The sequence below is a fragment of the Oncorhynchus mykiss genome, chromosome 17 (genome assembly GCF_057628025.1).
Source record: "Oncorhynchus mykiss isolate SJ-2025 chromosome 17, ASM5762802v1, whole genome shotgun sequence".
Taxonomy (NCBI): domain Eukaryota; kingdom Metazoa; phylum Chordata; class Actinopteri; order Salmoniformes; family Salmonidae; genus Oncorhynchus; species Oncorhynchus mykiss.
The window spans coordinates 60,546,545-60,558,593 of NC_143038.1; the positions used below are offsets into that span (position 1 = coordinate 60,546,545).

General features: G+C 41.4%; 2 protein-coding genes across 4 annotated transcripts in view; one reads left to right on the forward strand and one right to left on the reverse strand.

The window, feature by feature from the left end:
* LOC110494603 (E3 ubiquitin-protein ligase PDZRN3-B) overlaps positions 1-12,049 on the reverse strand; it is a 562,549-nt gene that overhangs the window by 452,921 nt on the left and 97,579 nt on the right. The gene's annotated exons all lie outside the window — the stretch shown is intronic.
* LOC110494606 (neural cell adhesion molecule L1-like protein) overlaps positions 9,423-12,049 on the forward strand; it is a 92,848-nt gene continuing 90,221 nt past the window's right edge. The window contains exon 1 of one of the 2 annotated variants that reach the window (XM_021569822.3): positions 9,423-9,805. The gene's annotated coding sequence lies outside the window, so the exon portion shown is untranslated. The remainder of the gene's footprint in view (positions 9,806-12,049) is intronic. The other variant, XM_021569826.3, reaches the window with a different exon arrangement.

The following is a 12,049-nucleotide window of genomic DNA, read 5'->3' on the forward strand; positions in this document are numbered from 1 at the left end:
AAAGAACAAAAATCATCTCCCTCTCAATGGCAATTTTTGGTCCAGTTAGTGGTGGAGTGTGTAAGGATTTCCTTTTTTAATGTAGATCATGAATTACGAATCTTATTTACGAGTACAGAAATGTATATCATGTGATAGAATGCAATGGAAGATTTTTCTCATTACTGAGTGCAAGAAACATTTTGTCCAGACAGGGGCGTTAAAGACAACACAATCTGTCAATCGGTTAATTTCAGTTCAGAGATAACAAGGGATACATTGTAATAGTGGAATAAAAAATATAATGTTTTAGTACAGTATTTAACAGAGAAAATGTTACTTATGGTGATGATTATTGAATGTCATGATTTATGACCAAATCAATAAGGAAAACTGTGCCTCTGCTCCTATCAGTTGTAATTTCTATGACTGCCAGTGGGGAGTACTGTAGCATAAGCCAATTTTAGGAAAAGACCATATAAACTGTAGGCACAGGGAGATTACATATGGTGGCTCTCCCTCTCTGGGCTGTATGACTTTCCAGTCCCTATTTGATCCCTTTCTTTTGCCTTATTGAAAATGGTCTTTCACTAGACAGTATTTTGTCTCGTAGCAACCCCAAATATACACCATCCTTGATCTCTCCATTATTATGGCACCAAGAGACCACCAGCTAAGGAACCAGGCATCCATTTTGCTATTACACAAAACTAAAGATATTGAATTAAATAGCTTAAATACACCTGCATAAAAGATATTATAACCAATGTTACAGTGCACTTATAAGGTGTTTTGCAGCAAAAGTATTCCTTATTCATACTTTATTCATAACCTAGATGAGAGAGAGAGAGAGATATACTGATACTGTGTGGGGGAGCTTCATCTGAACACAAAGAGGGCAGACAGAAACTCGATTACTGGGAAATGTAACTCTGCTGTCAGTGTGACATTGCCAGTGTGGGGGGCAGGCTGTGACTCCCTGATGATACCATCAAAGTCCTCCTTTATTTGTCTTGATGAGGAAGCAATGCCGCATCCCTAGAGCCCCCGGGTGCACGCTGATGTCACCTGCCTGTCACCCACCATGACTGGAAGCCTCACTGCTTCCAGGAGTCTAGCACAGATTAATTAAGTTTGCTGCTCAATGCATCAGGTCTCACAATGTGACTGGTCAAGCTCAGTAATAACATCCAGAATATATTAGCATATTTGCTGTTATTAATGCTATGAGAATCACTATGATAAAACCACTATAACCACAGTTAGCTAAGACTTCTACTAAAATGACTTCTACTGCTGGTGCTACTTCTACTACTACTACTACTACTCCTACTACTAGTAGTAGTAGTCCTGATACTACTACTTTTTCTTCTTTCTTTGTTGTAGACCTTTTGTTGTTGACTGGCTATGCCCCGCCCTTATTTCTCAGAGACACAAAAGCCAATGCCAGACAGAAAAAATGTGTGCTGCGCCTTTCCAGGATTTTGGGTGCACATGCACATTACATACAATCCTGCCTGCCCTTGTGTCTGAGTCTCAGGCAGCACTTTGTTGAGCCGACAGATTTATCAGCAAGCCTTTGTGAGTGTCCCATGCCTCTAGCACCTTTGGCTTCTACAGCATGACTGCAGACAAACACGTGGTCTAACGAGAATATACCTCTTTTGAGATGTAGAATGGTGGCTTTAGAGTGTTTAAAAGGCCCTCTGAATCCCCTGTATTCACAATGGTGACAGGTCACGGATTCAGGTTAACTGTTGATCGTCACTGTCCATTGAAGCACACTATAAAGCCATTGTCCATTGAAGCACACTAGAATAATTCTATGAATTGAAGTGAAGCATAAAGTGCTTCAATGTAAATGTCTGAAAATAAATCCCATATTCAGCTGCTTATCACTGCATGCAAGACAGTATATAATGACATACAGCTAGATTTTTAATTGACTTCCTGAATTCCACCTAGCCTACATCTCCATGGCAACGCCGTGGCTCTTTTCAAGGTTGCTGCAAAAGAAAAACACAGTTCAAAACAGTCTTAGTCACTCTAGCTCACATCATGCCAGTCTCTGAATAGTAAATATTTGGAATGGTAATATTCCAAACACTTTTTTAGTGTTGGTTTGAAATGATTTTGAATTCACTTGCACTATCTAGCTACCACAGATTTTTGTTGCAGTTATCATGTATATCAGTTATCATGAATAGTAGTCTATGGTTTCTGGGAACTCGTAAAGAATGTGTCATTTAGGCACAGATGCACAGACATAGGAATCACAGAGAGGGCAGGCGTAGGAGAGCCAGGGAGAGGGCTGGTTGTCAGAGCTGAACTCCAGTCCCCACTGACACTAACATGGCCTTCTCTGTTTTCTGTCACAGTGAGATCATCCAGTCCAGGCCTGACTCAATACCTGGTGTCCCACTCCTCCTCTGGGAGCCACTCCGAATCTCTCTCTCACTAGCACATTGACCCCAACAGATCATGTGTCTACATCTGTGGGGTATCAGGATAGCTTATCTGCTGATAAAATTAAAATAAACATCTTGTGCCATTGTGCAAGAACATGCTTAAAACCAACCATTTGAAAACAAACTCTTGATTTGTTTAGGGGTTTCTGTAATCTCATTGTTATCTAACATGTTTAATCTGCTCTTCTTGGAACACAACCATCAGTTTAATTGTCCTCGGCCAATATGTTGTCACGGTTACTTATACTGGATTATCTTGGCAAATATGATCACACATGCAATGTCTTCTAATTACAGAGACCATTTCAACACCAGAGGAAAATGTGACTTGTCACCTAAATGTAATCTATGTCATCACCATACCACTGTTATTCTGTGCAGCATGCTGTGTGAAGGCAGAGTGCTGTGTGAAGGCAGAGTGCTGTGTGTAGGCAGAGTGCTGTGTGAAGGCTGTCTCTTCACTGCAGTAAATGACATCAGATAGCTGTGGGGGATGTTCTTTAACACCAGGTCTGATAACAATATGCACTGGAACAAACTATTGTAGTAGAAGATAGGAATAGAGTGAATGTAGAGGAAACAACTCTGACAGAGTAGCACCCTTAGAAATTGACATTGCCCCCCTATTATGTTCTATGAAAGGACCCTAATGAGCACTCCTCATGGGTATGACATGTTTTCCCCACAGCCCTATGAGGAAACAGGTGGTGCTGTTCCCACTTCCTCTGAATCTACTCCATATGTCAGGGGGCAAGCATGAAGATTGCAAATAAAATATTATTTGTATTGATTATAATCTTTTATTTTCAATTAGGCCGAAGGCTTAGGTCTTGATTAGATTGGGCCTCTGGCACTAATGCTATTGATTTGTGTTAGACTCTAAATCCACTCTCCTGCTATTACAGATCCCTGCTTTCTCCCCCGTGGGCTGTGTTAGACTCTAAAACCACTCCCCTGCTTATTACAGATCCCTGCTGCCTCCCCCGTGGGCTGTGTTAGACTCTAAATCCACTCTCCTGCTTATTGCAGATCCCTGCTGCCTCCCCCGTGGGCTGTGTTAGACTCTAAATCCACTGTCCTGCTTATTACAGATCCCTGATTCCACCCCTGTGGGCTGTGTTAGACTCTAAATCCGCTCTCCTGCTTCTTGCAGATCCCTGCTGCCTCCCCCGTGGGCTGTGTTAGACTCTAAATCCACTCTCCTGCTTATTGCAGATCCCTGCTGCCTCCCCCGTGGGCTGTGTTAGACTCTAAATCCACTCCCCTGCTTATTGCAGATCCCTGCTGCCTTCCCCGTGGGCTGTGTTAGACTCTAAATCCACTCCCCTGCTTATTGCAGATCCCTGCTGCCTCCCCCGTGGGCTTTGTTAGACTCTAAATCCACTGTCCTGCTTATTACAGATCCCTGATTCCACCCCTGTGGGCTGTGTTAGACTCTAAATCCGCTCTCCTGCTTATTGCAGATCCCTGCTGCCTCCCCCGTGGGCTGTGTTAGACTCTAAATCCACTCTCCTGCTTATTGCAGATCCCTGCTGCCTCCCCCGTGGGCTGTGTTAGACTCTAAATCCACTCTCCTGCTTATTGCAGATCCCTGCTGCCTCCCCCGTGGGCTGTGTTAGACTCTAAATCCACTGTAATGCTTATTACAGATCCCTGCTGCCTCCCCCGTGGGCTGGGTTTGACTCTAAATCCACTGTAATGCTTATTACAGATCCCTGCTGCCTCCCCTGTGGGCTGGTTAGACTCTAAATCCACTGTAATGCTTATTACAGATCCCTGCTGCCTCACCTGTGGGCTGTGTTCGCCGTGTTACCAAACATGAAGTCTGCTTCTGATGGGGCCAGAAACCATTTGATTGAAAGTGACAAAATAACACCCCTGCTGTCCCGCGGGCCCATTTCTATTACCCTATTATGAACTTCCCTTGGGGAAGAAGAAGCCCCTTGCATTCTGGGTTAGTGTGCAGAACAGACACTCCAGCATGATTCTGATCTTTAAACCTCATCTTGGGAATTATTCAGGAAATTTACAGCACAGAGAAGCACAGAACAGCCTCTCACGCCTGGAGGGTTGTTTAGTGTCTGTGAATCCTCCAGTGATAAAGCTAGTGAATGACATCCTCCTACAAGAAACAACCTTTCATATCAAAATGTTTTTTTAAACAATCATTCACACATTAATGAGCTCCAATGTACAACATCACTCAGGGTGATTACTCTCTCTAAACATGAAGTCTTTGCTGTATTCACACAGATCAGATATGGCCATGCCTGCCAACCCATCTGGCTGAGCATGAGTGTAAAGATAATTATTTGCATGATTACACAGTCATTGTGTTGCATCCATCCATTGAGATATGGAATTATAGTCTTTTTTTTTCAGAGGAGAAGGATGGAAGTGAAGACTGACTGCCATCCACTTTGATGCATGTTTCTCACTATGTATACAGTAACACACAAACCTTTCAATCCAAATTTGCCATACGTTCAGTAATGAACTTCAAACCACTTTCAATATTACATATTTGTATGGCAACCATATAACCCACCACTGGCTCTCTTGTTCCCCACCTATATCAGTCGGTTTCTTGTTGATGTTGTAGAAATATGTGTAGACAATATCATTTTTAACATGTAAGTGTAACACAGCAGTAATATTACAAATATTAAATGGAAATATCGGTGACAGTCTGGCATCTGTTTGCTATCTCACCTCAAATTTAATTTCCTCAACATTTTGATTGCTATGGTAACAACATATTAGCTCCCACATTTCCTGCCCCTACCCTGCCCCCCATCTATCCACTGCCAGATTCTCCCAGATTTTATTGTGTGCAAGGAAGTTCCTTATTTCCCTCATTAAGAGTAAATGATCCCACGATGGCGGTATGATGGAGCTCATGCCAGCACTGGGTTGTTCTCCTGGGAACTCTCCTACGCATGCTGAAATCTGCCTCAGGAAGACGCCTGCCTCTCCCTGCCTGGTGATGATATTAAGTCCAAACCCTGGACAACATATGGCTGTATGATCTCAAGGCAGCACATCCCAGTCTCTGGCTCTGGGGCTGTGGGTTCATTAGAACACTAAGGATCCACAGATGGTTTAGGAACATTCTAATGCAGGATGGTGGCAAGGCATATTGTAGGGCTACCTTTAATCCTACACATTGTATTCAACAAACAATTGGTTTGTTAATACCACTGAGGGACCAATGATGCCTTTTTGGCATACATCTATGATAGCATTCCCATTTAAAAAGAGATGTATGCTTTCTCTCCAGAGAATTAAAACTAACAGACACGGACCTAATCCATACAGACTATTTGTTGAATGAAGAAAACAATTGTTTTCAGAAATCTGTCATTCAAATCTGAGTTTTTAATCTCCCTGTTTCCATTTACTAAAAGCTGTGAATGGTTGCATCTTCAAGTGAAATGAATAAGCACTAGGCTTACCTTTGATCCTGCCCTAAAATGTCACAACAATAATACACATATGCCTAGACAATATTCACAACGACTTGTGGCAATGGCTCTAACATGTTTTTGAGTATTTTGTGTATTTTCTTATCAGGGGGGTTTGCTTGGGCTCCCCAGGGGAATATGCTCTTAGTCGATGAATGTGAAGCAGCCAATTTCCCTCTTTGACATCAAAGGTTTACCAAATAGAAGCACTAAGTGAGAGATTATCAGGGCCTCCTGAGAAGGGCTAGTGATCCTAACCGACTGTTCCACAAGACTGCTTACCCTCCTTCAGAGGTGGTCAATTGCAAAAGATAGACAGTAATATAATTCCAATTGAATGAAAGGTAAATGTCAATAATCAGATTAACATGTTTATTTTGCACCATTAAACCCAATTAAATTCGTATAATTTACGTCAATTAGTATACTAGCAGACAGAGTACAATTCATGTTCAATTACTGCCAAATGGTATGCTCATCATCCATAACAATAAACAAATAAACTATTTACAATACATCCAATGGTACTTCTAAACATATTGAATGTACTGTAACTGTATCCTCCAAAAGGGCCCTTTAATTCTGGGAAAATACAACACCATACAACATTGTACTAGCCTGTTGGCAACACAATATGTTTTCATTTTTAGGAAAGCCTATGGGCTGACTGGTAAAGGAGCATCAGGCAGAAAACAGGCTGCTTATTTCTTCCAGCTCATATATTCTCATTATGCAGCCCTTCAGACGTCAATGAGGGGATTTCTGCCCCACAGAGATACCCACAGTAGAAAAAAAAGAGGAAGGGGAGAGGGGAGAGAGTGAGGGAGAGTGAGAGTGAGCGGGAGAGAGAGTGCAAGAGAGAGAGAGATGCGTGTATAGATATCTGTAAAGGATGAGTGGTCAGAGTAACACAGGGACACAGAGGAAAGGGGACGATAGGGCATATATTTATTCATGCTAGGCCTGTGAACTTTGACACCTCTGACAGAGGTTCCCTTTGTTTGCAAACCCAACTCTGACGACAGGAGCTCATTAATTTCCTCTCGCTTTGTATCCATAGGACATTTAGCATTCTGACTCATAATGTCATAGTGTCTGGTGGTGGCGGAAGTGATGCTGGAGGTGCTGATGATATCATATTTTACTGTAGTTATTTACAGGCTAGTAACCACACAGAGTGTTCTCTCATTACTGTCTCGGAATAGTGGATCAGTTGAGGACATAATCCACATTTCCAGTAAATTCTATTCACAATCTATGCTTCCCGTGAATTAATGAAAGTAATTTCATAGGCTGTCTTATCGAATGACCTTAGGTCACCTCCAGAGGCATTACTTCCAAGTGAAACAAGATCTGATTTTCAAAATGGGTTTCCCAGATAGTCTTAAGGACTATAGCCCACTGCTCCCAAAACAAGACCGTGTTACTGCTATGTCTTCGACATTGCTGCTGTCACAACAGGTAGTGTTTTGAAAGTGTGTTTCAAAAATTATGTGAAACCCTTATTCCCTTAGTGCATTTCATAGAATGCCATCATTTTGTTGAGCACACATTTTAATATTTTGAAGGGAATCAGAATACATTGTATTGTATGTAATACTGTTTGACTACTGTAGGTAATGTGTCTAAAAACTATGACCTTTTCTCGTTTGGGCAAAAGACTGTTCTTCGTCCTCTCTTCTCTGTGACTAAGAAACTGATCGAGTGAAGTGGTCGAGTGCTCGAGGTATGGGACCCACCCCTGCTTGGGAACTATCCTCTACGAAACATGCCCTCACCCCTATTGCACATAGATCTACGTATAGCCCTCGTGGGAGTCTAGTACCCCCACTCAGGGACTCGGGACCTGCCCTCAGAAGACCCTACATCATAAGCCCGTCCACCTACGGATTTCGCACAGGACACACCCCCACTTGGGATTGATCCTACTACAGAACCTGCCCTTACCCCTATTGCATATAGGCCTACAACCGGTCGTATAAAAATGGGACTACTGAATAAACTCATGCTTTCTATGTCTGTATCCTATAAATTGTATTCAGCCTACAACCCTCTTCTCCCCAAGATGTCAGAATGAGTGGTAACAGGTGTAGGAACTTGCCTACCTTGTTTTGTGCCGGCCCCTGTTAAACTGATTCAGACTCTTCAGTTCAACTGCAAATCATGGCGAATCCTGCCGACAACACCAACTGTTAGGTTCTGAACAAACAGAGTAAAAACTCAAACGGACAAGCAGAAAAAGCTTAAATCAAGTTGATTCAACCCACAATGGAGAGAGGATACCGTAGTTAAGCAACTCGGATTGAGAAAAGTACAATATCCATCTCTGCTACGCTGGTTTCTATTCAATCCCTAATTATTTTTTCACATGTAGCCTGTATGAGTTATGCATAGGCTACCTCTAACACTCTGCATGCTTAGGTGGAATGGTACAGTCATTGCATTGTGGTAGTTAGAGATGCTACAGTACTGTAGCATGTACAATCTGCTCTTCAAATAATGAGACAAGGTTTTTTCAGTATGACAAGAAATCAGATTGTATTTGATGGAGCACTCTTGGTATGTGCAGTCTGCCTCATATAAAGATCCTATTACACTCAGTCCTCAGTGAATGCATTGTGTAATCCGGTCAATGTGATTAAAATGGCCTGAATTAGATTAGGTTTGATTCTATTCAGTCTGTTCATTTCCTCTCTCAGACGTATCAGGTTAAAAGCACTTGAGAGAACAGGATGAAATCTATCAAATAAAACCAATCTCTGGATATGAACAGGGATGTAGTGTTGAATGTAGCCTGTAGCATTTTACAAGAAACCCCAGGTTATGTACATAGGTCATGTTGTAGTAGTGTGTCATCTAATTACATCACTCTCAGCCATAAACATTGTTTTTCCAGGAATTATTGACCCTGTCCAGACCACACCCACAGCTACCCAGTAGACTGTATCCAACTATTGCCCATATAACCTAGTTGACAGCATTAATTTCCAATGTTTAGATGCACATTTCTCATCACTGAGCAACGCTTAGATGGCAGGTGTCTGCTGAAATCCAAATCAGCACCCAGTAATATGGTGGTGGTTGAAAAGCTAATTTGATTGCTAGCTGACCTCCCCCACCTCACACAGCTGGTCAGTGGCGCAGAAACAGAGTGAGTGCTTTAATGATGCTGCTGATGCTGCTGCTGTCTGAAGTGCTGAAACAACTTGTCCCCACAGAGACTAATATGTGGTCCGAGTCTCCCTCCCTAATCTGACCATTAGGTTCCCATAGGCTATACTGGGAAATAGCTGTTGATGTACTGACACAAATAATGTGAATGGTAATTTCAATATTTGTATTTTTATTATGTGGTGTCATATTTAGCCTACCTGCATTATGTTGCTCCTATACAAACCATGCACTTGAATAATAATATCCTGTGATGTTGTTTGATTTCCGTTCACAATTCCAATTCCATTTTCCTTCCATTCAATAATCTACATTCTAACATTCTAACATCATTCTGGTTCAGTCACCCCCTCCCCCTCCCCAAAACCTGCGTGCCCATTCTGTGACTGGAATAATGCTGCTGTCATTGAGGGTCTTTTAACCCGGTCACAACATTGAGAAGTTGTGGAGGGTTTTCTCGGTTGCCATGGATTTCTAAAAGCTATTGACTGCGATAGGGTCCCTTTATCTGAACGTCTTTGTAGAAGAAAACCTATTAGTTTTTCTTCTTTTTCACAAGGGGGGCGATAGCATCTACGCTCGAGGAAGCGTTTCGTGTCATTCTAGTTCTGTCTGACCAATTGCGCACGTTTTGAGATTCAGTAGTGCGATGCATCTCAGACCACTATAAACTAAATTCAACCTCATCACACGACTGGAACGATAGGAACTGCTCTTAAAAAGGTATGTGTATTTACTTTTGTAAATTTTTCTTTGCATTTTTTTTTCCGGTAAAGGCATAGTCTTGTAATGAGTTCTTAATTTTGTGATACTTTGCTCTAAAGTAGGCAGGCATAAATTATCACAACCGGTACATCAAGGAGCCTACTTAGATATAATAACCAAAATAACCTATAGTGAATTGTCTATTATAGAACAACATACTCAATCAAATAGAAAATGTCAGAGTGAATAGATAAATGACTCATAGGCAAATGACACTGTAGACTAGAATGTATGTTTGCATCTATTTGCCTGGTTTGTTTAATTGTAATGATAAACAATGTTGGCTTACATGCCTTCATCTCATTGATTTCAGTTACATCTACATGGATTTCTTAAAACAATATCCACTGATCTTACAGCATGCATAGTGCTTTATGTTGCATAGCAACATATATCACGGCCAGTAATGTCTTGCAAGTCTTTTCACAATTTGGAATTATAGTCCACACAACTAAAGGACACTTTATGGACACCAGTATAATTTGTAATTGGGGGCAGGGGGAGAAACTACCCCCCCCCCCCCCCCCCATTCCCACCCTCATACCCCCTTAGGCTACCCTCCAGGCATAATCAGACAGTAATATAAATAAGCAAGAATATGTGCAAACTGTATATTTAGTTTGTATTTACTTTTCTTAAAGTTAAATTATTTGTAACATACTTTTGATAGTACTTTGATATTACTTGCTGGTCATAATTGCTTGCTGGTCATTTCAGGAGGCTAGAGATCAGAGAGAAAAAAGGTGTTCAACATTTCTTTATTGCAAGATGTTGGTGGTTCATCTCCTGACATGTTGAATATTCTCCTAAAAGACCATGAAAAATACTGTTGTGTTGTCAAGCCCACAGTAGCCTTAATTACTTCCTAAGTGCAAACATGGCAAGAACTGAACTGAGTTTCTTCCTTTTGAATTGCTAATGAGGACTGCAAATCACCTGTACAACTGTGTGTACTCTTCGATTTGTTCTTCTGTCTTTTTGAATGATTCACTACCTAGACTACAATCAGGTAGATTAACAAGAGGCAAATGTTAGTGGGCAGATGCACACCGGAAGCATCTCTACCGCAATCATCTGCCACTGAGAGATTCTCCAAGATTCTTGATTACTTTTCCCCATCGAGGAAATTCATCTTCATTTTATGCATTGGTTTGGATTCTGGGGCAAGGGGTTTTTGTGGAGAGCACATGGCGTGACAAAATGATGAGTGATTTCTCTTTAATGAGTATGATTAGTCACTTTAGAAGTGCTCAGCAGATTGACGTTATTGCATTTCGGAGCTTCTACATTTCATAATTGATTTTGAGCAAGATGGAACAGGTGATGATGATTTGTTTTTGTGTGAGTCTAAAGATACCAGTGTGTACAGTATACTTCACACTTTGTTTTTGCCTCAATGATTCCTCCCATAATATGCTTTTGCTAATTAAAATAGGTAAGTAGTAAAAAAATATCTCAGGAGGAACACGCCACCTTCAAATATTTGTGTTTTGGTCAGTGGTTTCACAGCACACAGTGAAGTGCTTCTTGGGGTTATTTGTTTAGAAAGCCTATATGCTTCTCCTATCATATTATTACATTCCCTTTTCTTCGTGTGCTTGTGTGCAGCAACTCTTGCCAAGCCACATCAATTAGATGGACCTTGTGAAGATCACACTTCCATTTCTGGTCATACCTCAGCTTGTCCCTAAGCACAGAAAAATAATAACAAGTTATTTTGAACTCCTTTTGGTAAAGGTGGATTGATGGGCCTATACCTTTTTATCCTGCAGTATGTATAATGAGTGTATACCACCTTAAGTGTGATATCCTGTAGAGATGTCATGCTGAACCAGTTAGTCCATATATTTCCAGGATGAGAGTCTATCATGGCACTTGGTGATCACGAGTCATCCCAAGCTTCTCAGTATTCAGGCCATTGGTGCTGTGTACTAAAAGGTTGGTTGAATACTTCTCACCAAACAGGTTGAATGAAGTTCAGTGTAATTGGACAAGGAAGGGCTCCACCACCAACTACGTACCTGCAGGTCCATGTCAGCCAGGCAAACTTCTCTCACCACTTAACATGAGTCTCTGACCAGACAAATTTCATGCCTATTTTGTTTTAGAGGTAGCAAAAATGCATGAAAAATACGGGATTGTGTAATGCTAGTAAGGCTACTGACATGGACTTTCAACATGGTTTGGACTGCCCAGTAGACT